General features: G+C 41.6%; 2 long non-coding RNA genes across 3 annotated transcripts; one reads left to right on the top strand and one right to left on the bottom strand.

The window, feature by feature from the left end:
• LOC112532374 lies at positions 1 to 10086 on the bottom strand. 2 transcript variants are annotated; one of them, XR_003075054.3, is made up of 3 exons: positions 9948 to 10086; positions 7664 to 7727; positions 1 to 4172 (listed from the first exon to the last, which is right to left on the bottom strand). It is a non-coding gene; the product is annotated as an uncharacterized LOC112532374 (long non-coding RNA). The 2 variants fall into 2 exon arrangements; XR_003075053.3 differs by having other exon boundaries at positions 4 to 2374.
• Positions 7749 to 26432, top strand: LOC112532373. The gene is made up of 3 exons (XR_003075052.3): positions 7749 to 9925; positions 15486 to 15729; positions 25466 to 26432. It is a non-coding gene; the product is annotated as an uncharacterized LOC112532373 (long non-coding RNA).

Raw genomic sequence — 26432 nt, 5'->3', positions numbered from 1 at the left:
GTGACCTTCCAAATTATGGCAGTATGAAGTCAGAACAGTGTGATATGAACCAGCTTATGAGATAGTGCTTGATGTGGTCAGTGCTTTATGTGTTAATATTGTCTGACCTTGTAGTCTATCCCATTTATGTTTGCCTGTTTTGACAAGTGACAGCTTTTTGCACAACTTCTAGAAATGTAAGGAAAATTAGAATCGGAGAAAACCAGAGAGCTGTTTTTATAAATATTTATTCACATAGAAAGGTTGTAAAAGTTTTCTTTTTTAAAACACAATGTAATCTTAAAAACCAATAATTCAAAAGCCAGCTCAGTTTCTGGAAAGTCATCGTCTTTGAGTATCTCTTGAATTCTAGTCCCCAAGTGTTTGTGGTTATGCATGAACTCTTTTCAGTGCTGAAATAATCCTCAATACATGAAGAAAGTATAACACTGGATGTGATTATTCTGTTATGCCCACAGAGATATTTGTGTGCAAACTGTCTCTATTCAGTAACAAAAGCAAGAAGAGAGTAAATGCCAGTTTTCATCCACCAGGAAGAATTTTGGAGGAAAATAATGATTCAGGTCACTGATGCTGTATGAGAAGGGATTTGGGACAAGATGATATCCCAAAGTGAACTTTCTGACCAGTAACCCTACAGGTTTATTCTGCGCAGCTTTCTGTGATTGATAACTATCTGCTTGGAAGTTCTCTGCAAAAAAGGTAAGTGCTAGACATCGTGTGCCAGAGAGCATCACCACAGCTGACACTGGCTGGAGTCTCATGATAGGCAAGGAATCAAAACAACACTGTATGCACTACAAGATACTCATGGCCTGATTTATGTGAGAAATCCATTTTATTAGGCACCGTTGTGAGTAGATATCCAGGCTCACATGACTAATTTCTTACCTGAATGATTAAGAAAGGCATTTTGAAACACATTAGTTCCAGATGATGTTTAACTTGGAGAAAACTCCGTGTTTGTGCCTTTTGGATTGAGTTCTGCTTGATGCTTTCTCTTAACGTGCACTAAAACTTCAGAAGTATCACTGGTTAAGAACTAAACAGAAACAGTTTTTCACTAGCGTCAAGTTTTCTTCCTCATCAAGGTCAGAATTGGAACTGGAACATATTTTTCATTTGATTTATTTCTTGTTTTTAGCCTAGAAATGTAGGTCTGAATCAAGCAGTATGATTTATATCTTACATATTGGCAGGAGAAAAAAAGAAAGAAAACAAAAAAAAATCCCCAAACTTTTGAGTCTACCTGACAAAAAATTCCACTTGGGTTCTTTAATTTGGTGAACAAACTTGAACTACCACATAATTAATGCCTTTCTGCTGAGAGCTACACAAAGATGACTTCAACCTGTGTCCTATCTGGCTATGTTGGTAAAAAGCTGTGCTCCAAATTCCATATTTTCTTGCGTGCTTCTCTGCATTCTCTTTCATTCCAGAATGTACCTGTCATTGGCCTCATGGCTTAGTTGAGAAAATAAATATTTCTCAAAAATCTGTCAGCGCTGCTAAAAGAGCAGCTTGTCACAGCAGCACAGTATTGAGCCGCCAAGCTGAAACTGTCCTTTGGAAAAATTAGTTTCTCATGGAAAATAAGCATCAGCTTCCCATAAAATATACAGATCTGGGACAAAACCCTTCTTGGTTCAGACTTGTTTAGCCTGAAGTTATGGCAGCGTGTAAGTTTTACAGAGAAACATCCCGTGATTGGTCTTTGTTGTGTATATTGAGGTTGGTTTTAATTTTATTGTTTATTTATTTATAGGATAGGCAGACATTGGCATTTTTCATTTATGCTTATATAGCTGAGGTTGCAGTTATTAAAAAAAAAAAACAACTGAAAAATGCTAATCTGAGACTCAGGAACCCTTCTCTGTGCAATATTCATCGGCATCGAACAAAAACAGCTGCTTCTCACAGCTCTATCAGTCTCCTCTGTGTTTCTTAAGGAGGACTCTTGGCCTTCTCTTGCCATAACACAGCAGTATGGCTCAGCTCATTGACCTGGAGGACATTCCTGGACACCCACCCCACAGGTCATGGTTTCCCCAGAGCTTTCTCTGCCTCCAAATTGCAAAGAATTATGGCAGCTGTGACACAGCCCATCAGCAGGGCTTTCAAGAAACATAAGAAGTAAAATAACAGAAATGCTGAAAGAGTAAAAAGAGCAGATACCACACCGTAGACAGCACAGAATGCTGCCTCAGCCTTCATGTGTCGTAGCTCTGATACAGCCCTGGTGATGAGCCGTCCTCTGCCTAAATGCTGGGCATTGCTTGGCGAGCTGTGGGTCAGAAACACACTTCAAGCACTTCAGCAGCCCAGGAATGATGAGTGCTCAGGCACAGACTGGAACTGGTCCAAATCGAAGCCTCTGAAACACACAGAGATGTGCATGTCGAGTCCTTAGCACCGTCTGGTCATTCTACCAACACACTCCTTGTTGTGACAAGGCATTTGCTAGAGCAAGCAGAATCTTTGAAGACATGTTCTCCAATAGTATCAATTATCACAGTGATGCCAACATTTTGATCTAACGGTTATTGTGCCAACGTGATCAGGAGGTTGAAAATGCTTTGCCTTCTTTTTATTTTTTTTTTTCTGCCCTCTGTTTATAGTAGTTAGAAAAGCCAAAAAGCTGCTTTCTCTGAAACACCACTCTACTTTTAAAGGTGGAAGAAAACATAACAAATGAAAATCTAGCCACAGTGTTCCACATCTTGAAAAAGTACTGTTTAAATAAAAATATGGGCAGACAGAAAATGAAATATTCAAGTCCTGAGTGCTGACAATAACTGTTTACTTACATTTAACGTTTTTTAATAGTGCTTGCTGAATAGCTTCCTATCTCTTTCTCTATAAAAACAGCAGATTGCTGAAACTTTTTGTAGAAATATACAAATTCCTACAAAGATAGTATTTGGGGTCAGATGGAAAAGGGTTGAATTTTTACCTATCCTAGAATAGATTTATTTCTGTGGCTTGGAAGCAGATTGTCTCTTGTCTAGTACACATTTGGTAACTTATATCACAAGCAGAATACCTCATGCATTGTATTCTCCCAGTGATCTAGTAGTTAAGGAGAAGACAGAAAACACATGGGATTAGTTTATACACCTTTGATCAAATCAGGTGGAGTTTGTGTGTTGGGCTCCTGCATTTCATAATAGTACCCTTATGCCAAGCTAAGGCTTGTTCTGTAGACAAAGTTCTGCTTTGCAGTGCTCTGAATGATCTCTTGTTCATCATGATGTGAAGCAGGAGCTTCTTCTAAATGGCAAAATCATGGTAGGATTTAAAAGTCTCCCATGGTCAACAATTCTCTTAAAGTCTGATTGCAGTAATTGAACATACACACAAGGCTATCTTCAAATACCACATTACTCTTGGCACCGCGCTGTCATAGACTCAGAAGAAATTATAGCTTACAGATGCTGTGTTTGCACATGATTTAGAGCATTCTCCACTGAATTCACCCAGCAGAACCTGGGAATGAGGTATGAGGCAGGTATGAGCCTGCCTTCATTAACTGGGTGCTGGCCTCATCCTCATACACCATGCAAAAGCCCAGAACAGAGTGCACACCGAGACATTTTTCCTAGAGTCCTAAGGAGACTGCTATAAAGCATACTGAAGGTGGTTATAGGCAAATGACAAAACATGTTAGAATAAAGAACAGGCTGAGATTTTAACATTTAAACAAATGCATGCTAAGCCAAAGCAAATGTTACTTAATGACTCATTCCTCCTGGTAGCTATCTGGCACTCTACGACTGTGCCTGATGGAGGAAATGCCTGGCAGCTGGAAATGAGAAGAGCAGATTGCTTTACACCATTACAGGTTGTCTTCCAAATTATTAGATTGCATGTTCAAACATGCAGAAATGGGAGAAAGGGAAGTGGTCGCAGTCAGAGAAGCTGAAGTTGTCTGGAGAATGAACTGAGTGGCCAAGTTTATCTGCTGAGAGGAATGTTGGCTCAGCTGGAGCAACCTGATGAGAGTTTGAGAACATCTGGACTAGTTGTCATAGAAAAGGTAGGTTCCCTCTTGTTCCAGAGTCTGAATGACCACACCAGCAATGATTGGGATGGTAAGAAGATCTTCCAGGTGCTGTAGGCTAATGGTAGGTGGCTAGACATGAAGAGAGGTGATGGAGAGTCAGGTCCTCTTTCTGTAGGACAAGAAACCAACTCTTTAATTTCCTTCCAGCCTTCCTGGTGCAACAAGACAAAGAGTGAGAAGCATTACTGTACTGAGACTAGCCAGAAGCCCCAATGGGAGACTGCATAGATTGACATTTATGATGTTTCCAGGTAGAAAATCTCAGAAATAAGTAAATAAAACTTTAACAAGCTGGAGTTAGTGTTTCCCAGTGAGATCTAAAGGCTTCCTCTCAAGTTCTGGGAAAGTTCGGACTGAGATCCAAGCATGGTGACTCAGATTCACCTCTAGCAGCAGGATGAACTGTACTGCAATATTCTTCAACATATATTCTCAGCACTACTGCACAAATAAATCATCTTGATCCACTTATAATTGAATGTATATTTTTCACGTTTTTGAAATGGTTCTGGTCTCATTCCATACATTTCTGACTTTATGAACTCAGGCCAGTTGTGTATATTAAACTTTATACTGGAAATAATGAGTTGAACCTCTCTTTGAGTGTACAAAGTAAACCATAGCATCACGACTGGTGGAAAAAAAGATTTATTTCTTACCAACTGAGGAAGGCCCCATCTTGCCATGATGGGAAGGAAAGAGAAAATTGCATACAAGTGACCAAGATTTTGCAGAGTGGGCACCTTTCTCTGTGTGTTTGTGGATATTGTGATACAATGAAAGGAGGAAGGCCAAATACTAAGGAGTGGAATGAGCCCTGAGAAAGTGTAGATTCTAGCACTGCTTTATCAACCTTATCTAATAGGACATATCGTCAATCTACCATTACTCTAATGCTCTCGTTGATAAACAAAGACAGTGATTATGAGATCTGTGAAGTGGTTTGAGGTATCCATATGGGAAGTAGCTGCCACCCCTGTTGCTCTCATGTCATAGACAGAATGTCTTCATAGTGGTTCTGGCATTAGCATTATTCCACCTGGAGGAAGCAGCTCATACATAATAATGCAGTTTTAATTCAAAATAGTAATGAACCTTTGTGTTTATAACAGCTCAAAGTATTACAGAGATGATAAGGGAAAAATCCTGTGTCCTGTGAAGTGTGTGGCAGTTTGACAGAGTTACTTCATTTCAAAAAGGATGAAGGAAGTTTTTAAAAATTGATCTATTTTATAAAACTAGCCAGAGGTATTCGAAATAGGCAGATGTGCTGAAATCAGAGGCTCTACTGAAAGAGTTCCTATGGCCCAAATCCTAATCCAATGTGTATATGTATGTTGTGGTACAATGATACTGATAATATGAATAACCGTAATACAATATGATGTCAATTCTCATTAGCCGTTGCAAATATCATTCTTCCTTCCCACGTGAAAACATACAGTCTGACAGCCCTTTACCATACGATATCCCTGTGTGTGAGAGAGAACTAAAACCTCAGGAAAAAATAAAATAAAATAAAATAAAATAAAATAAAATAAAATAAAATAAAATAAACAGATGTGCAGGCAGTTTAACCATGAAGTTCTATCAGAGGCCTTTCCAAGGTGCCTCACCATTATTAAGTTCTTTTTATTGTTTGCTTCTTTGAATTGATTGTTTTGAGCAATGACAGAAACAATATTGAAATTTTGACATATTTGAGCCTGCAGACTCAGAAAGAGGAAGAAAGCGATGTTCAAGTTGCAGAAAACTGCTCCAGAAAGACTCACTGTTTGCAGGAGACAACTCAGCCATCATTTACCCCACCACAAACACCCACTGAGCTCAGAGTTTCTCCTTCCTCAAGGGCATACATTTTTCACAATATTTTGTTGTTGTCTTTTCTGAAGTTTATATTCATGCAGATGGGCTTTGATAAGTTTCTTTGAAGTGTTTTAGCAGTGTCACATACATTGTAGGACAACTCCACAAGATAACAAGGTTTAACTGTGCAGAGAAAACATCATGGGGAGGGACTGCAGGAAATGTGAGGATCTTATAGGACAAGGGGAAATGGTTTCAAACTAACTGGAGAGATTTAGATTGGATATAAAGAAGAAGTTTTTTACAATAAGGGTGGTAAGGCACTGGAACAGAGAGGTGGTAGATGCTCCGTCCGCAAGGGTCAAGCTGGACAGAGTTCTGAGCACCCTGATCTAACTGTAAGTATCTCTGTCCATTGCAGGGGAGTTGGACAAGATGACCTATAAGGGTCCTTTCCAACTCAAACAATTGTATGATTCTATGATCTTTAAAAATGCATAACATAACATAACCTGTACTCCACAGCCAAAGGAACTGAAGAGGAGTTTCTCTAAATTGGGATATAGAAGCGTTATATTCTCATTGGAATTATGTTATGCATATATTATGACCATGCGACATGCATCCCAAGCATTGAAATGCCAGGTTGGATTCACCAGACTGCTTGGGTGGGATTTAGTGCATAGGTGAGAACACAAAAATTAAGAGTCAAAGAATGGAACGGAGGCACAATTCTCAACTGCATGGTGCCTCAGAAGCTCTTGTTGCTCCACAAGGCTGCATGAGTCTCTTTGTACCCTTGGAATATGTGTCTCAATGGCCTGTGCCAACTCTGGACAGATGTCTGATGCTCCACAGCATCTGAAAGGTCAATAAACATCTATGGTTATGCTGCTAAATCATGCTGTAGGTTTTAACTGTTTCTGTGGGAAATTAGAAAGTTCCCCATGTTAGATACTCACTATGTGAGTACCTAATTATTTGCTTGATCTTCAAGTTGTGTCCCATTCCTGATAGAAGAGATCCACCTATAAAACTTAGTGAAAAGGTGAATTTTCTTCCATCAAGAAGGAAGGTGGATAAGGGAAATCTGCAGAGAAGTTGGTCCTCGTGCCCTATCCAGGTGAAATTCCACAGCTGCTAGGCTGCTCAGAAAGGGTAGAAGGGTTACCTAAACTATGGGTCTGTGCCTTTCAGTAGCCTGCCTTGAACTGAGGAACTGGCAGCATTCTGGAGTCTATGGTTACTTTTATCTGTGGTGATTGATGTGTTTGGGAGCATTTCCAGGTCCTCCAGGCCCTACCACCAGTTGGCAAAAAGCAGCCCACGTCTCGCCTCTCCTGGCCTCCAGGACAGGAAAGCCACCTGCAAGATGCAACTGGGGCTGGCATGCTTGGGTTCACTGGTGGGGATACATCTGCTGTGCCCTGCAGGAGAAAGCCTGGGCCTGCTGTTTCAAGCTTGGCTCACCTGTAGTGAGTTTAACCTTCATTAGTGAGGGAATCACCACTATGGGAGTCTTTCATTTTGAGTCATAGCACTGAAGCTGTGCTCTGAGGACAACAGGTTCAATGGGAGCGTGTCACTTTTTCTATTGTGCAGGAGTAACAAGGCATACTTTATTAAGCGAGCTAAATATTTTCATACAGCATTCTTCTAGAAGACAGGAGGCTCTTAGCTTGCCAAAACACCACATAAATCTTGAATCCTTTACTTCTTCAACTGTAATGGCCAGATCTCAACTGTTCAGCTCCAGTGAGAAATACTATCCAAAATTTTTGTGAATTTGCCCACCTTTCATCTCTGGTCCACTTGGCTTTGGAAATATTTCACAATACCTCCTCTAGTCTGCTGACATCTAGGGAGCAAAGGGAGCAGGGTGATCCAGAAAGGTAAACATGGATTAGACCTTTTCTCCAATAATCACATCATGTATTAGGGGTACATGATCAGTTCTTGATTCTCTTAGACTTTTACTGACCTATTTTAAACCTCGAATAACAATCAGGTGGACATGACAGAGGAGATGATAACTTGCAGCAGGAAGAAAATTCTGCAAACATAGTAGCTTCACCTACACTGATTTTAGCACGTACCCAGCTTTTCTTTTAGAGTTGGATCCAGGTGCAATGCAGTGCAATTGCCATTCAGCCATTCATTCAGTGCTGTGCTCCATGTGCAGGACTCCTGACAAGTAGCAGAAATGATGACCTCTGATACCCCATCCTTTACAATGAAGTAATTTTTAGTGTATTATTTGCATCCTAGGACCCTTCTCATTCATTTCTTTGCCTTTAAGTGGCTTTCTCAGCCATTGCATTTGCTTTGCCTGACATGTTGTTAATCTTTTTTCCAAGCAGTGGAACTTCGTGACTTGCTTAGAAAACTAGATATGTGCTTATAAGCACAGATCTCTGAGTATTTTGACTGCTTAGTTATATCTAGGATTGGCCATTTTCATTTTGCTTGGCACAAGAAAATCAGAACGCTGTTACTAAAGTAGACAAGCTTTAATCCTCAAATCATTTGAGCACTTGCAATAGGTTTTAGTTTTTGATAAACTGAATTTAAAAATGGAAGTCTTTTACTCCATCCTGTTATCCAACACATGTTTTTGGCCCCAGCTGTGCCTCTGGAAGAAATTCCTATTCCTGACTGATCATGTCTCTATCTATGCGCTATGGCTATGCCCTGGCTTCTACCAGCAGATTGGAACATGTAAATATTGCCTGTCAGCAATAATTACTTACATTACTTCAGCAAGATAAACCATATTAGCTGAGCCCAATTCAAAGGGTTGGATCAGCTACCTTGGCTCATTTACATAGAGGTGGTCAACATGGCTTTCACATTAACTGCCCTACAGATGGGGCTGGGAGGTTGCCCATGGCAGTGGACAGGTAGAAGTAGCTATGAGGGAATGCATTTTCTAGCAGTGTTGCTAACCCTGATGAGTTTATCCTCCCAAAATATGACCATAACAAAAAAAATCTGCTCTTGGAAGAGACTTGATCTCTGGCATTTTTTATTTACTAGAAAGAGATTGGTGCCTTCATGCCACTCTTAGAGAATTGGAAGATACCATTTACTGGAAAATGTCTTATTTTCCATTGATCATAGGGACTGTTTTAGACCAAGTGACAAGACTTTTGGTTCCTGAAGCTAGGTGAGATGTTTTCCACTCACTCACTGTTTGCACAAGCTTTATGAAACCTCAGATATGTATGGTAATGTAATTATAAGCAGCATGAAAGTTGACTGCATGTACCCAGGTACAGATCCTACATAACTGCTATAGGGCATGGAAGGAAAGGTAAGTGCAGTAACATTTCCTTATGTGAGTACACTTACTCTCAATTATAAAAGCTGCAATTTCTTCCCTCTCCTTAACAGCATACTGGGAGACCAGCAGATGACTTGCAGAGAGGTGGAAGAGGAGGTATGGAATGGGCTGTTGCTATTTTCCATATGGATGCATAGGTGTGAGCTTATGGCCCTGCACACAATGGCTGGTACAGCTGAGCTAGTACAGCTGGAGGATTCATCCAGGTTACTCTTTCCTGGATCAAGACCAGGAAAAAAAAAAAAAAAAATAGGAAAGAAAGAAAGACTGAGAATTCTGCCTCCTCATGTCCCAGTTCTTCCCCAGGTGGTTCAGCTTACATTGCCTCTCCCTCCTGGCCCACAAAACTCCTTGGGTTGGGCTGTACTTGGGCACAAAGTACTATGTTATTCAAACAAACGTCCAATTTGAGATGCCTGTGGCCTTTCTATGTCCCAGCTAGATATATTAATAGGTCACAAGTTAAACCTGGGTGTCTGCTTGCTAACATTTCGAAAATAAAAGCCTGTGTTCTGAGTGTTGTCAATAAGCTCACTTGCACAAGAGGTCTATTTAGTCTCAAAGACAGCAAAGCCAGATCAGTGGTTTGGGGAGAAGAAACAGCTACTTGAACTTTATAGGTTAAGAAAATCCCCAGCTAAAGTGGATCATCATTAATAAGTTTCCAGTTACATCCAAAGAACAGTCAACACCAATGTTATGTGATCAGGATGGTGAGTAATTTCAACTACTTACGTTTTTCTAGGCTTTGGTTTTATAAGGTGTTCCTGGATTGAAGCTGTATTGTTCCTCCTTGGGTCCAGTTTTCAGATTTCAAGTGCAAAGTAGAATTTCTCTCTTTTACTCATTACTATTTATATCTAATCTACGCTTTAAGGGGAGTCTCAAAGTCTCCTTTGTTTTTTAAGCAGCAAGTTATTGCTGACAACTGTGAACTGTAAACATGATCTTTTGGGCTCAGCTGACCCTCTCTTTTAAAGAACTGAAGTGAGACTTCATATTAAAAGTTTGCAAAAATCAAGCAGTGGTTGAGTCATCTTCTAATCTCTAGCTTTCATGTCTGTTGCTATGCTAAAAGGCCATCCGAGGGACAACTATAGCAACACTTGTACTTCTCTGTCGTATTTCACCTTTTTAAAAATTAATTAATGGCAGCTTTCAGAGATGCAGACAACTGATATTATTACAGACATAATCAAAAACCTCACAGAGGACTGGCCAGAAGAAGCACAGAAAGAGAGGTAGGAAACAACAACATAAACCAGCCGGAGCCCAGACCTGGGTGGTTTTATCTGGGATATTAACTATATGAGTTGGCTATTGTTCTTATTCTTTTCTTCATTACTTATTTATCTCCATATATCCCTGTGACACTTCACGAAACAAATCAGCATCGCACATAGGAGCATAGACACTAGGCACATTAAGTTGGTGATTTTTTTTTTGTTAGATTTACACAGACAATTAGGTCAAAGATGAAAATATTTATTCACACCAATGAACCAGTCTTGGCTTCCTGATGGACTCATCAAAGGGGCATAATTACTTTCCCTGAGACCTTTCAATCTCCCCCATTTTACAGCTGGAGGAGGAAATTGCTTTTCCATCCTGGGAAAATTTAGAAGATTTTGATTGCTTCCTCCTATTTAGTAGGATCTTGGGGATGTATCATATTACCAGCTTCCATAGCCTACCACAAGGACTCACGTTAAGAGCACAGAATGCCTGGCAGGTATGTACTCCATCCTTCAGCTGGGATCTGTCACAACAGGGCTGGACTGAATGCAGATGCCGCCATCTCCAAAACAGTGAAGAAAAAGCTGTTGAAGTACTGTGGACTGCTTTTTATTATTATTATTTTTTCCTATCTCTGAGATTTAAGAAACTCTTGAGATGGGAAAAGACTTTCATCTTCTCCATGACAGAGGGTAGCAAGAAAGCTGAGTGAGCGGCAGTTTCCCATGCAACCCCCAACTTGGGAAAGCAGGTGGAGTGGAGAGGAGAAGCCACCTTTCAATTGTGTTTTAATGAAGTTGTTTGTTCTTCTGTGTCCTTTGATGAATGGGTGTTTTCCTTCAAAAGCTGACGTTTGTCTTTCATTACGCCCAGCATATGCTCTACTAGGCAGCACCGTTTTTTCTACTCTAAATAAATAAACATGAAAATGAATTTATCTCGTAGAAGCATGTTCTCTTTTAAGTCTGGCACAAACCCGCCCTCTCCCCAATAAATCTCTGGGTAAGCCCTTCCTCTTACATCAAGTAGAGATATTTTGTAAGCTTCCATCTCTGCATGACTCAGGAGAGCTGTCACTGACCTCAGAGGCACTTAAAGGCAGTGATTTAACGCCAAGTCTCTGCTGAATTTGAGAGCTCTTTATCATTAAAAAAAAAAAAAAGAAGAAGAAGAAGAAGAAGCTTTCCTCAAACAAAAAACATCCAACCTCTTTCCCCGGTGAATGGCAGATAACATGTAGGCCTTCGAATAGTGAGAATGATTTGGAACACCGCTACCTTCAAGCTCTTGCTTGGAATCTGCTTTTGTCTGTAAGTTGTGTGGTATAGTGATATCCTCATACTTTGCTAAAAATCCCAGTGCTTTGAGAACATCTTCTACAGATGTTCTCACTTCCACTTAGTGTATGTCTACATGAAGTTATGTATGTAAGTCATGTGTTTTCCAATGTCCCGCTTGTGTGTTCTCTCCTTGGAGCCAGGAACTATGGCTCCTCAGCAGCCAGTTAAGGTCTCCTCTTTAAAAAGCTGCCTGCTTATTTGGCTCAGAACCCTGTAGATAAAGCTGACTGAATTATTAAATGTTACTCAATTTCCTTCCAAACTTAGTCCTGTTTATTGTTTTGTACATTATTGGTTCACAACCTGATCCAGGACATAGTTTAATTGTTTTTATATGTTCAGAAATGACAGTCCCTGAACCTGACTGCCACTGTGTGCCTTAAAATCACTGTAATGTATAGTGACACTGAAGTATATGGGAGTTCCTTGGCACTCATCTTCGGTAGAGATGTGTCTTTTGAAGCAGTTTAGACAAAGATGGATGATAGTCATTGATATCTGTGGACAAATAATCACACAACCTTATGCCAATGAAACTCCTGCAATTTGTCAGTATTTTCACAAATATCACAAGTAGTTTAATCAAATGATGGCCTTGATTCATGAAAGCAGTTAAGCATGTGTTCTACCCTAACCTCACGTTGACGCCTCCTTGAAGTCAATGATACTGACAGGTATCAGTAATTACGTTCACGTTCAAGTGCCTTTGAGTGCTTAACTACCTTGAATATGGACAGTATTGCTCATTCAGTAACACCTATTACAGGAGAGTATTAATAAATCATGCAGGTCAAGCTGCCTCTTAGCTCATCTCTGAAACATGTAGTGACGGCAACCACCAAGCAGTGCAGCTCCTCAAGCAGGCAGTGCCTATTATAGTCACATCCCTGATGTGTGGGAGGTGGAGGGCAGTTCAGGTCTTTTTGAGAGGCCTGACTTCACAAGATGATGTCCATACTGAGTTATTTGATCTGTTTCCCTCACTCAGAATTTTGGATCCTGAATCCCATTAAAAAAAAAAATTAGTAACCTTAATCAGGGGTTGTCCTCCTTGAAGCTTTCAAGCTGAATAGCAGTCAAAGATTTTTTGCAAGCCCATGTTAAGTTTCATCCCCTTTGATTAAAACATTGAAAACAACTCTACATTGCAAAGCATAACGATGTCTTGGCCTGGGCCATACCTCAGTCTTACCCTATGGTCCCCCCAAAATTTGCTCCACCCACCCCTTACGATAGTGGCATCATTGCTCGGTTTGTTTGTACAACAAGGGAGAGAGAAAATCATTTGGCTAAGGCAAAGTTTGACTGAATCTTTTCCCATTAGAGAAGAATGAATTTGGCTGTCTTGCTGATGATTTCTTTCACAGTAACAGTTTTATTGAGAATATGAATGTGTTAAGCTGTGTCTCACTTAGCCTGTGTCTTGCTCTTAACTGGATTACCATACAAAGAATGCTACAATGAGGCTCCGAGGTCTGCCAGGTCAGCTTGGTAAATGATAGCACCTCTTGAAGCTAAAATGGATGAGAGGATCCTTGATAAGATTTGACACTTGTACTATATGAGCTGTCACAGCAGACATTTTCCTTTTTTCTTGATGTTTTTAAGACCATAAATACTGGTCTCTAATGTTAAGTATGCAAACCTCACATTAATCACGCTGCCAGAGAGAGCAAAGAGCTTTGCTCATAAACTGAAATGGAGCACGGTTAATCTATCAATGTTCTGTAATGAGGATCATTATAACAAAGTATTTAGGTTGATTTACTGATGGGCTACACATCTCTGCTAATGATCACACATCAGTAAGAGAGCAAAGGGACCATCTGGATCACAAGGAGTTTGAAATATATTGAATACTGTGCAGATCCTTTCTTATCTCTACTGTACAGTTCTTAAATTCTGTATCAGTCCACTTTCTTAAAATCAGTCTGGTTGCTGGAGCATCATCTATCAGAGTGCTGTGCCCAGTTTATGTCTGGGTACCCTACCCCTAAATTTCAAGTTTTTCAAGCATTGCCTTCATTTCAGACACTGTACAATAATAGGCAAAGCTGCTTTTCTTGTCTGAGAGCCATCTCAAAATACAGTGAGCCAATAAAAATTAAGCCAGCCTCAACAGTACTTTTATTTATTCTTTAATAAATCTGTGTAATCTGTGCCTGGCACTCTCCCATAGATATCTGATACCCATCAGGTACTGGTGCTAAGTAGAGAAAGAATTTATCAGTAGTCTTTATCTTGGGAACTCCAAATCTAAACATAAGCAGATATTTCATCAGAATAAGAGTCACAAGTGGAGGAAGTAGGAGCAATCTCACTTTTTTTAAGATTCTCACAATATAAATGCCTATACCTGATCTAACTCCTCATGCTTACCAATGGACACCTCTGGAGCTCTCTAAAGCAGTGTCTACATGACAGCAAGCGCACCATAAACTAAGGGATGCCACATCTTGCAGTTACATCAGCTTTCCTCTGTAGGAAGAAATGCTGGCATAGGGTCAGAATCCTTGCCCCGGCAGCACCAGACAGCATGCTGCCCAGCCTAGAATCATAGAATCATTAAGGTTGGAAAAGACCTATCAGATCATCTAGTCAGTCTGTCCATGTAACACCAGTATTACCCACTAAACTATGTCTCCATGTTCCATATCTCAACATTTCTTGAATACCTCCAGGGACAGTGACTCCACCATCTCCCTGGGCCTGTTCTAATGCCTGCCCACTATTTTAGAGAAGTTTCTCTTTCTAATATCCAATGTAAACCTCCCCTGGTGCAATTTGAGGCCATTCCCTCTTACCCTATCAATTCCCTCTCATCTTACCAGAAACTGAGATTGGGGACAGCTGTCTTGGAGATATAGCATGAAGATGGGCACTCCCTTTCTCAGATGGAAATCATGGTTGCTGCAGGTGAATGCAGTCTTGATGGGAGAACATTAATAGGTCTGATTTTCAGAAACCAGCTTAAAAAACTCTAATTTCAGTGAGGGCATCAGGTGAGATGAGCAGTCTTAAGTAAAAGTCCCTTACTCTAGTTGCACAGGCAGTTGAATGAGTGTGACCTCCTAAGAGGACATGGAAACGTTCTCCAAAAACTGTATGTGCAATGCAAGGCAGCCCACCTTAATTCACGAGGAAGGGGACAGGACAGTCATTACTTCTAAGAGCTCATCAGTAATACAAAGAATTTCTCAAAAGACTCATAATGACTTCTTAGTCTGCATCTGTCGCCAGTTCCACAGGAGGGTTGGGCATGCACACTCTGTTCTGTGCTTTTGCTGAACACTTTGCACCACTCATCTGTAATAAACATGTAATAAGGCCTTATTTCTTCAGCAGATTGAGAGACAGCTTGCTCCAATGAAGGAACAATACAGGCTAAGGAGTGTGAAGAAATATTTGAAGGAAAATTCAGCCAAAAAATAACATACAATTAACGTTTAACAAAGTGCTTTCCCTTACTTTGCATTCTTTAGTATATTGCAAGATATGTTTTCCTGCTTTTTCTCCTTTGCTCTCCTTTTCTTCATTTGCTCTTAACCTGCCTCCTTTTTTTTCTTTCGTCTTGAAAATGGCATAAGCACCACAGCTCCCCACTCTATATACTCACATCTAAATACACCGATAGTTCTGAATCTAAACCCTAACTCATATCTTTGTTTCACAGCTTCCCTCTTTGTTTTTCTATCAGGTGACTCCAGGTGTGAATACTCTCAAGCTGGTGGGGGAAGAAGAGACACAAACTACATCTGAACCTGTATGCTGGGATTCAATGCCTGCTCTAGTTCTTGTATTTCTCTTCTGACCAGAGGAAAACAATACTGTTAATTGCTTCATTTGAAGCTTTGGACTATAGAAAGGGCAGCTTGATGTGAAAAAGATAAAGCATAAAGAAGTTCCACCTGAGCCCATTTAGATCACAGATAGCTCATCAGGTAGGTATGGTACCTTTACCCCATCCACTGTTCTAAATCCACTGCAAGCCCCAAACACACTTTAAGTCATAATTACTATCTGTACCAGAGTGACATCTAAGACATTTAGTTCTTGTGTCTACCTGGCAGGAGACAGAGATAGCTAACTAGAAAAAGCAGTATTAAGATAGCTGTGACTGATATGATAAGAAGTGGTCAACAGCTCTCTGATACCTACATGGGTCATGACAAGGTCGAGGTAAGGGCAGGACTTAGGGGAAGGATTTGAAGGAGACACCTGGAGTTTCTTCCAGGTGTGAACCCAGAAAAAAAGTCAAAGCCAGTTAACAAGAAACTAAACTAAAAGGTGAAAGACGTTTGGAGAATTTACATCCCACTGCTTAGGTAACCCGTGAAGGTGTGCTTAAAATTGTGATAGTAGTGGAGATACCCGGACAATCCCAGGTGAAAACACTATAGTTATCTCTGGGTTATTGGCAAACATCACCTATGAGAGCAGCCACAGAAGCACTGTGTTGTTAAACATGCTGCTGTTTGTTGGCTGGTGAGCCTGACAGAAGATTTTGTAACCCATTTCGGACAGACAAACAAAAACATTTTGGTTGTCCCATCTCAAAGTTGCCTTGGGTCCCCAGCGGACACATGTAAAGCAAACATTTCTCTCCTGGTATAAAACACCTGTGAAGCCTTTAGTTATCTCAAAGGGGCTGAGAGGGTTAACAAATTGTTTGTAAAAATGCCTTGGCTTGATGAATCTGTTACATGTTTAGTTATTCAAGCAAGGGAAACTATCAATTAAGATCTCCTCCCTAGGCAACAGCAGGAATGAGGAACCTCCAGAAGATGCAAGGCAGACTGCTCACTTTCTGAGCCATCTCTGCAGACCACAGCAATGATGTCAATTTATATGGCTTAGCTTGGGCATTTCAGTAGAGTAGCTAATTTTAGAAGGAAATGAATCTATGTGAAAATGCTGTATTTGCTTCTCAGTAGTGTCATAGCCAATGCAGGTACTTAAATATGCCATCAGCACCTTTTCTCTATGTTGACCTAGACTAGATGTTAAATCAGCGATGTGCTAATGGTAATTATGATTAATGTTGTCGAGTGCCTTACAGAAATTGCTAATTTGCAGGTAGGGATTGCTGGTAATTAGGACAATGCTGGAAGTATTTTACCTCCTGCAGTCTGCAGTTGAAAAGCCTTGTAGGGAAGACAAGGCATGTTACACTTTTGGCAGACAAATCATCCTGGAAATAGACTTGATATGTTAAAATAGCCTTGCTTGGATTAGGTTTGTTCAACAAGCCTGGAGGGATGGAAATAGCTCGGAGAATGTATGGCTAAGTGTGGGCTGCTATATATTCTATGCTTTAGAGGCAGATTTCTCCTCAGGAGTCACAGCATGTGTGCTCTCCAAAAATCTAACTATACCCTCAGCTGCTCTAAATCAGGCGGTTGCCCTGGGGTGTAGTTTGATTGTGTATTCAGGCAGTGCAGAGGGAATGGGCAGATAGGAATGTTGGACCCCATGTTTCATGAAAACCCTAACCATGTTTTCCTACAAGTTTCTTCAGGCTGCTCAGCACCCCTGCATTGTATAAACAGGCTAATGAAACCCCAAGGAGCAGACAAATATATTCAGGGCCCAAATTTGGAGTTATGTACAACAGAGCCATCAGAAAGGGTGTAAATCTGAGACGGAATCCCCACTTAACCCTGACAAGGAGGTCTAATGAGCAAGTACCCAGCCCTGGCTTGCTTCCAAGGAGTGCTCCCCGTGGAGCCCCATGAGGCCCCCTGCACTCTGCTCGCTCCTTTGCACAGTGCCTCTGTATGGATGCAAACTGTGATGTCTCCACCTTAACAAACAGTAAAAGGAGACATGCAGTAAAAACATCTTGAGAAGAGCTGGGCTTCTCGAGGTGGTGGGAGGCAATGGCCAAGCACCTCCGTTCCTCAACATCTTGTTTCCAGCCCTATGCAAGTTGTCAAATGTGAAGGTGTCAGAGAGGAGCAACACTTGTTATCAGCTGCAAGGGAAGAGAAAGGAGACATGGCAGCACTGAGTGCCTTGATGAGCTGATGAGCAAACACTGGCAGCAACTGCTGTGTGTCAGCAAGCAGAAGGTCCTGTTTGCCCAGCACTGGGGCAGGCGGGGATGGGAACACCGGCTCTGTTGTTATTGTCATGTTGTAAGGAGTAAGCACATTGGATTCTACATGCCTGTGTATTTGATCAGGAGAGCACCGCTGACAGAGGATAAATAAACAGAGATAAAAACAAGATTAAGCAGGTCCTTCTCCTTATCACTGCTTCTTTATCCCTATTGATCTCTGCCCAGTCTCTTTTCATCTAGCCTGGAATTCCTCAGATGTTTGAACCCTGAGCTGTCACATCTAATTAAAAATGTGGTATGAGGCTTTGCATACAGCAGTGGGTATTTTCCAGTGCTGGGCAGCTGTGTGTTCATTGTGGCCTTCCTTTGCTTTTCTCTATGAAAACTCCTTTTGCCTATGTGAAACCCACCTGGGCTGGTAGCCAAGGAATGGCAGAGGTGAGCAGGAGAAAAACAGCCTTCTTTTTGGCCCTGTCTTCTTCAGAACCGATCCAGGAGAGAAGTGCAAATGGTGGCCACCTTGTTTGAGCAATGTAGGTCTCTTGCCTTGGAGACAGAAGGTGTTATTTTTACTTCTGCTTGTGTGGTAGGCATGATTCTGCCTTCTTGGGAATCTCTGTTGCACGTAGGCCAACGTTACACATAAACACATCCATTCCCTGCTTTCAGGCTACCACTCTCCATCCACTGGGATGTTTCCAAAGAAAGTGGTCAGCTGAACGAGGGGTAATGGCCTCAAGTTGCACCAGGGGAGGTTCAGCTTGGATATTAGGAAAAACTTATCTGCAGGAGAGGTGAGGCATTGGAACAGGCTGCCCCGGGAGGTGGTGGAGTCATTGTTCCTGAAGGTGTTCAAGAAACATAGAGATGTGGCAGTTATGGATGTGGTTTATTGAGTGATACTGGTGGTAGGTGGATGGTTGGACTGGATGATCTGAGAGGTCTTTTCAAACCTTAATGATTCTATGATTCTATTATTTAATAGCTGTCTCATCTCAAGCCCAGCCCTGTTTCTGAGTGCTGCTGATTTTCCTCTGGGGCTTCTCAGCTTTCCAGGTTAGAACTACCTTCACATCCACTGAATCACTCTGGATTCAATGAATGTGTATTTTGTACTTAGAATAATTAGAAGATGACACAGGTCAGTATCATTGGGTTGCTGTGTGCTTCACAGAGATGTCTTTCAGGCACTGAGTAGGCCATTCAGAGCTGGGTCCATAAACACAAGCCTAAGATCTGCCTGGTTGTCTAACAACATCGAGGACATTGCTTCAGGTTGAAAATGAAGTCATGTGGTGCACCTAACACCGTTAAGACAAACAAGGCTAAAATAGAAGAAGGTTACCAGGGTAAGGATAAACAAGACAGAAAACGAAACACAAATAGAGCTGTTTATTTTCTGCCTGACTTTTTCTTCTCTGCATTCTGCCATAATCTATTTAAATTTATTTAAACATTCAATAAAAGATCACTTGGATGTGGCTTTCCTTCATACTCTCATGCTCTCTGGAAACTATTAGAGCTCTGGTTTTGGCTCCAATTTTCAAAATGGGCTGGTGGCTTTAGGTGAGGCAAGATTTGTGGAGAGGGCAATGCTATGTGGCAGATTGGCAGAAGTAGAGAATAAAACCAGGCATAGTTATGAGGACACAGCCCCCCAGGTCTGATTTGCTGTAGTTGTAGCAGAAGGCACCTTCATTTTCCAAAGCTAAAGCATGCTAGTAATTTTGAAACTGTGTTGAACAATTTCCCCCCTTGAAATCCAGCCCCTTGCCTATGTGTTAGGCTGGGCACCCAAAATCAGAAGCATTTTGTAAAAGGTAAATTGAGTCACTCCATTGCTTTTGCAACTCTTTTTCCTGTCCCTATTGGTAAGACACTTCCCTGCAGATTTACTATGTGAGCCAACAGGCAATCTGTATGAGCAGGGCCTTTATTTATTCTTTCCTATGTCATCATTCAAAACCCTACAGTATATTGCTCACTGTTAAAACAATATCATTAGACATGAAATATATGTTGCCAGGCTCTCCCCCCTCTCAGCCCACTGCCTCTCACTCCCTATCTTTTTTTTTTTTTTTTTTTCCTGAGGAGAAAAGAAAGAAAACGTCTTTTCAGGATACATTGTAGGGAGTGCTCATGAACCAGCAATTTATTTTATCCTGGGTTTGACACTGCCAGGCCCTTAGTGCTTTTATTGACTCTGGCTAAACACAGTGACAATTATTTTTGTTGGTTTCAAATCGCCTTCTCCAGCAGAGTGTGAAGTCAGCAGGTTTTTTTTGCGTGCTGAGCATAGCCTTTCAGGCACCCTAAGAGGAGCAGAGGGAAAGAGGATGGCTTTTCTGCATTTTTATCCAGTTGCACTTTGGCATTCCCTGAACAGACCTTTTGTTTCAAAGCAAGGGAAAGTAAGGGAGAGGCTCATGGCTGAGGGGTGCATTGATAGTCTGGGGGAAGCAGAGCCAGGACACCCTTATCTGGTGGGTCCTGCAGCAGAAACCTGTTCTTCTTCATGTACCCAGTGGGAGCAATGCATCTTTTTCAGCACTGAGATTCTTGGAAGAGGTTTTGCAAGGGGGGTCTTCCCTTCTCTCCTTGCTCACGCATGGCCACCCAAGGACCCAACCATCGATTTCCAGTCCTTCATCTTTCTCTTCCTGGTGCCATCAGGAGCATTATGTCTCCCAGGCCTCCCTGACACTTCGCTGGGTGGTGAGAGACCAGGGTGGTGAAGAGTTGCTGTTTCTCAGAAAATATATTTAAGCGACCCCTGGCAGAGGTCCTCTGGAGCATTTGTGGCTTGTGGGATGTGTATTAACCAAAGTAGTTGTTAAAATCATTTCATTTTCAGGAATTGGACTCTACGATCCTTACGAGTTCCTTTCAATGTGGGATATTCCATGATTCTATGATTTTTTCCTCCCTGTGTCCACATATTTGTTCCTGGCAAGGCTCAGGAAGAACCAAAATTCAAGGAGTGTAGGCATTGTACGTTGAGCCTGGGAAGTGCTCTATAGGCTGACCCATGTATCAGTTACAGACATTTTGAACATGATCTGTAGAGGATCACATCCCAGTAAAGTTGCTTGGAAGGAAACACAAAGCCAGTCTTTCAGTCTATCGCTTGGATGAACGGGACGTGCTTCTTTATTGTTTCATGATGGTGAAATATATATTTCAGGCACTGTACTTCAGTTTTTCACTGCCTATCCACTCTGTAAAGAGGCTTTGATCATTTTCTGTTTTTCTAAGTGATACAGAAAGCCAAATGCTTTATTCAGTTTCTGACTGGAAACACTGTAGATTAAGGTAGATCTCTGGGATGCAGAGAGAGGAAGGTCCAAAAATGATTTTATTTAAATCTCTTCCTCAAACATTTGTGCTGTTTTTAACTCCTCTCTTCCAAAATTCTGAAAAATGTTGCAACCTAAACACACCAAATTTACTTGTAAAATAAATTACTGTAGTGAGCATTGCTGATTACTTGGAAAGAAAATCTTCCTGCCAGTCAAAAAAGCATTTATTTAAGATAATCACCCACAGCTAAAGTTGTGATATTGAGTGAAATCTTAAGTTTCCATTGCCATATGAAGATTCTCTCCCACTACTATTGCCTATATGAGCAGCTTTATAAAACACATGGTCTGGAGGAGAGGTTGGCCTGAGACATCCAGATTTCCTGGCAAACTCACTCATTCCTGCCCCTGTGCACCATGAGCTTGTGTGTCTGGACAGACAGCTGTAGGCAGATGCTGTAGACCAGATCCTTGCCTTCCAGGAAAGTGGCGTCGGGCTGAAGTCACTCAGGGAGTTTTGAAAACAGGATGGGTCCTGCGTCCAAGAGGGTTGGTTACCTCAGTGCTGGAAGGAATTTCTATTCACGTACATGAGCAAAGAAGTAAACAAATCTTTCTGATTTTATCATCGCTCTGCTTTTGCACAGAACCAAAGCACATGCTGTGCAGAAGTCATCCCGTTCTGTATTCCTTCCTCCTGCCCCTTGTTGCCCCCAAGGAGCCTTCTCCCAGCATTTGATGCACCACAGAAAAATGGATTGAGCCAGAGGCCTTCATCACCAGAGGCCATTTCTGCTGGCCTAGCTCTTGAGCTGTCTCTTTGCACCCTTCTTTTTGACAGACCGTTCCTTTGGTGTGACTGCCACCAAATGCTATCTGTCCCTAGCAGGCAGGGTTAGCCAGCTAGGCAACTCAGAGGTTCCCAGCACTTCTTGAACTGAGCATTAAGTCAGTTTGTCTGGACTTATTGTGCCAAATGCAGAAATTAATTAGAGACGTGCTTCAGCACATGATGTTTCATTATCTAAAGCACTAGACATGCCATTATGGGGACTGTGCTAGGACTGTCAAAGCCCATCAAGCTCCAGCCCTTCCTTCTGCATGAGTTTTGCCAATTTGTGCACCACTCTCCCCTCTTCACTCTCTTTTCTCCTGCAACACTTACGTTCATCATCCAAAACTCTCCCATTCCTGAAGATATCATACCAACAGGCTGCCCAGCAAAGTTGTGGATGTCCCATTCCTGGAGATGTTCAAGGCCAGTTTGGATGGGGCCTTGGGCAACCTGACCTAGTGCCTGATTAAGTGGAAAGCAGCCCTGCCTGTGGCAGGGGTTTGGAACCTGATGATCCTTGAGGTCCCTTCCAACCCAAGCCATTCCATGATTCTATGATCACATCCTTCTGTCCTTATAACACCTCAATATGACTCTAAATTAGAAGGTTAAATTTGCTTTTTCTCATCCTGCCCTTGGCTTTTGGAGCCAAAGAGATGATTCTTGGCAGTGTGAGTTTTCTGGATGAACTGAGTACTCACTACTCCAGGAGGTGTTCCTGTAGCTCAGTGCTTTGCTGTCAGCAGTGTCTCTCCCTGGAGGTGGAACAGCATCTCACCTCACCTTGCCTGCCTGTACTTAGAAAAATCCAGAGTATATAGGAAACAATGTTTTTAATTTCTAGAATTCCTGAAATTCTGCAGTTCAGACTAAAGCCATTCAGGAAGAGACAGAACATTTTTTATTTTTTTTTCCCCATCTCAGTAGAAATCTGGATATCTATTCATGAAGTCCATCCCATGCCATTTGCATCTGCAGATCTGAAAGATCAAGACTGATGGGTTCACTGTGGTTCTGTGCAAAAGCAGAGAGATAATAAAATCAGAAAGATTTGTACATCTTCTTGATCTTTCAAGAACCAGAGCTGAAATAGAGAAGTGAGAAGATCTTTTTGACTCCTCTCTGAACCAAATCTACTCTGGCAATGGGAGAGGTAGGATTTTGATTTGAGTTATGTTCTGAGGAAGTTGGAGGCACCACAGCCCAACAGAATAGCTCTGGCTGTGGAGGATGCATCTCCTATTTCTGTGTGCTTCAGAAATGACAGTCTCAGATTTGGAGCCTGGGCATGTGCCTGCATCCACTGAGAGACATGGTTTAGTGGGCATGGTTGTGATGGGTTGCACCGGGTGATCTTAGTGGTCTTTCCCAACCTTAATGATTCTATGATTCTAAAATCTATTCCCAGTCTGGGAATGTCAATGGCAGATCCTCCAGGTATAAGAAATGTGATCAAGATAGTGTGCGGTGTCCTCGACGCTGTACAAACACATAGAATTTCATGCCTGAAAGAATGAGCAGACTTTTTCAAACACCAGAAGTATTTCTGTCATGGTTCTACAGGTAGGGCAGGATGCAGAAGAGCAACTCTTTTGCCAAAATTCTGAAAGAAAGTTGTCAGTGGGATCGCTAAGAGAACTTATTGCTTCCATGATACCACGAACTGAGCCCTATTATTGCATCTGCCGGAATTACTTCTCCCTAATTTGAGACAAGCAAAGGTGATGGTATTTGGAATGAAGTGTTGTATAGACCAGCAGTGTATGACTTCTGTTGTTTATGAAGAACACATATAGATTGGCAAGGCACTAGAGAAATACTTGGGATGTTTATACTACCTCAGCTTCTAGACATTTTAGCGTTAGTGATTGGTATGAGCATTTCCAGCAGCTGAGCTTTGGGAATTACAATTCTCAGAGAAGTCCCATTCATTATCTCAGCCTGCTTCACTTGAAATTCTGATTTCCAAATGAAAATTCAAGGAGGATAAACACGCATTAAATGAAAAAAATAAATAGAAGGATTCCAACAACTGATTTTCATTTGAACATCTTATACTGATTTTCCTCCTTTATAATTATGCAAAATAGAGTGCATCTTTTCTTAATTAAATGGATAATGACTAGTTTGGTAGCCAGCAGAGCAGTGCCTTCAGAGAAAAGATAGTATTTGAAAGGAGAGGTTACACACAGAGCCCTCTCAAGCAGATCTTTGTGCCAGAGGCTTTGTTTTGATACTAGAAACATTTCCACTACAGCAGCCTCTGATGGCAGTCATGTGCAGGATTAGGAACTGACTCCATTCAAATAACAGACAGCTGTTTGGAATGAAAACTCGTCTCTGTCAATTTGCACTCAAAGAAGGCAGAGGGAAAGGGAAAAAAAAAGACCCTGGGCCTGGGAATCATTGTAGCTTAATCCCTCCTTTGGCAGGAGATAAAACTAGGGCTTTCCAATGCTCTATAATTTCTTGCATTGACCTGGAAAGAGATTTCTCTATTCACTGAGCTGTAAACCTCCTTTTTGATATTTACTACATGATGTACAAGAACTGAATCTCCAGCAGAGAAAACATGCCATGTTGGGCTAGGAGCCTGGGAAGAAACTTAGTCTCAGTTCAAATAACTGAGTGCAGCGGGGACACACAGTAGCTGCTAAAACCACTTAGGGATTGTTCTTTTAACTTCCAGCTGAAGGTTTTCCCATTTTCTGCAGAAGTGGCTGAGATTTCCAGAAGTGGCCGATGATTTATAGCAGTCATCTCTTCAGATACCAAACTTCAAACCCTAGAGCACAGCTTGATTTTTGGGATGGGGCACTCCACTTTTACAAAATCCACGTATCTCAAGCCCCCAGCATCCCTAGCCGTTAATGTAGATAAACAAACAAACAAACAAACAAACAAGATCAGTGGAAAAGCAGAATCTCTGGAACTGGGAAGTGCAATTGCAGCACAGCAAAGAGGTGAGCTGTGCTGTTGCCATATGGCACATGGGTATTTCTGGTTATTTCTTGTGCTTCCTACCAGCAGCATGAACAGGCTCCTGCAGAAGATATTTATTTTGTTTTTCAGAAGATAAAGTGGCTGTACCAAGGGACATCCCTAAGCACAACAGATTGAATGGCAAAGCTGTGATCAGGATTCTGGTGTGTGTGTACCTATAGCCATTCCTTTTCACCTGTCTCCCTTTGCATAATTGCATTCTAAAAATCAATAGAATGACATTTAATCCATTAGAAATGAATTTCTTTAGGAAATGGAACCCCTCTGAGGCTACTTGGGGAAGATTTGATGGGGGTCTTTCGTAGTTCTGAGCGTCATCTCAACTGAAAAGTTTTGCAAAATGGTTTGAAAAATAGAAGGAAAGCTCTGAGAGTGCTGAAATGTAAAATGTGGTATTTTGACACTTTGGAATTAAATTTACTTTTGCCTTTCTTTTGAAAGTAACTTTGGATTTACCGTTTCTCTTTCCCTTGTCATAGGCTTTGTTACCAAAGTGTCTGTGGTCATCACAAGGCTGGTGGAGGAGTATTAGGACACATGGATAGAGGCTGGTGTTGCACGGGGTTCTCCCATCACCTCACCCACAGCTGACTCCTGTGGAGACACTCAGTATCATAAGTCCTTGAAATAAAGCATTTGAGGCAGTCCAAGAAAAAATGCATTTATGTATTTATTAGTTTGTTCATGTATTTATGTCTTATTTATTTGAATAGAGTGGAGACAGTTTCCTTCATGGTAGCTTGTAGAAAAGGCCAAACTTAATGTCCATGTGGAGCAAAGCCAGATAACAGAATACTGAAATTCTCTGTGAAACAGAACTTCTGCCCCTGGGGGCTGCAGAAGCCCACGTGGAAGGTGTCCGAGCCGCTAGCTTACAGCCAGGAGAAACATCTCCTGTCAACACGACACAAGGAGAAAGAGTGGGAAGGAAGGGGATGGAGAAATGATTTTGCAAAACATTTTCCCTGCTTTGTTTGGATTGGAAGCCTCTTTCACCATGGCCCAGCAGACAGCCCTCACATTGCTTGGAAATTGTGCCCAGTTCATTCTTGCATAGAGGCGAAGCTGGGGCTGTTTGCTATGGCCGGTGCCAGCGTTCTCAGCAACTTACAGGAAGGAAGGTCTTGTTCTTAAAAAAAAAAATGCCCCAAGCCCCCCTTGATCTCAGGAGCAAGAAGACTGAATCTTATCCCAAGCCCAGTGCTCATACTGGGTGGCCTTGGACAAGTCACACTGCTGACTCTGTTCTGCTCTACCTGAAAAAGAAGGATGAAGTGCAGCAGGGGGATATTGCTCCCTGGTAGAAGGAATGCTGCACACCAGGAGCCACTGGAAAAACCTCAGATGGATAAAACGGGCTCTGTAGCTTTGTTTCATTCCCCTGCTGTTGTGTCAAAGTCAGTATATTTGGTAATTTTTGCATGGTCCTTTGAGAGACATCCCAAG

This window comes from Gallus gallus, chromosome 4, assembly GCF_016699485.2.
Source record: "Gallus gallus isolate bGalGal1 chromosome 4, bGalGal1.mat.broiler.GRCg7b, whole genome shotgun sequence".
In the NCBI taxonomy this organism is placed as follows: Eukaryota; Metazoa; Chordata; class Aves; order Galliformes; family Phasianidae; genus Gallus; species Gallus gallus.
Note: the sequence above shows the minus strand (reverse complement) of the source record. Positions and strands in the feature narration are given on the sequence as shown.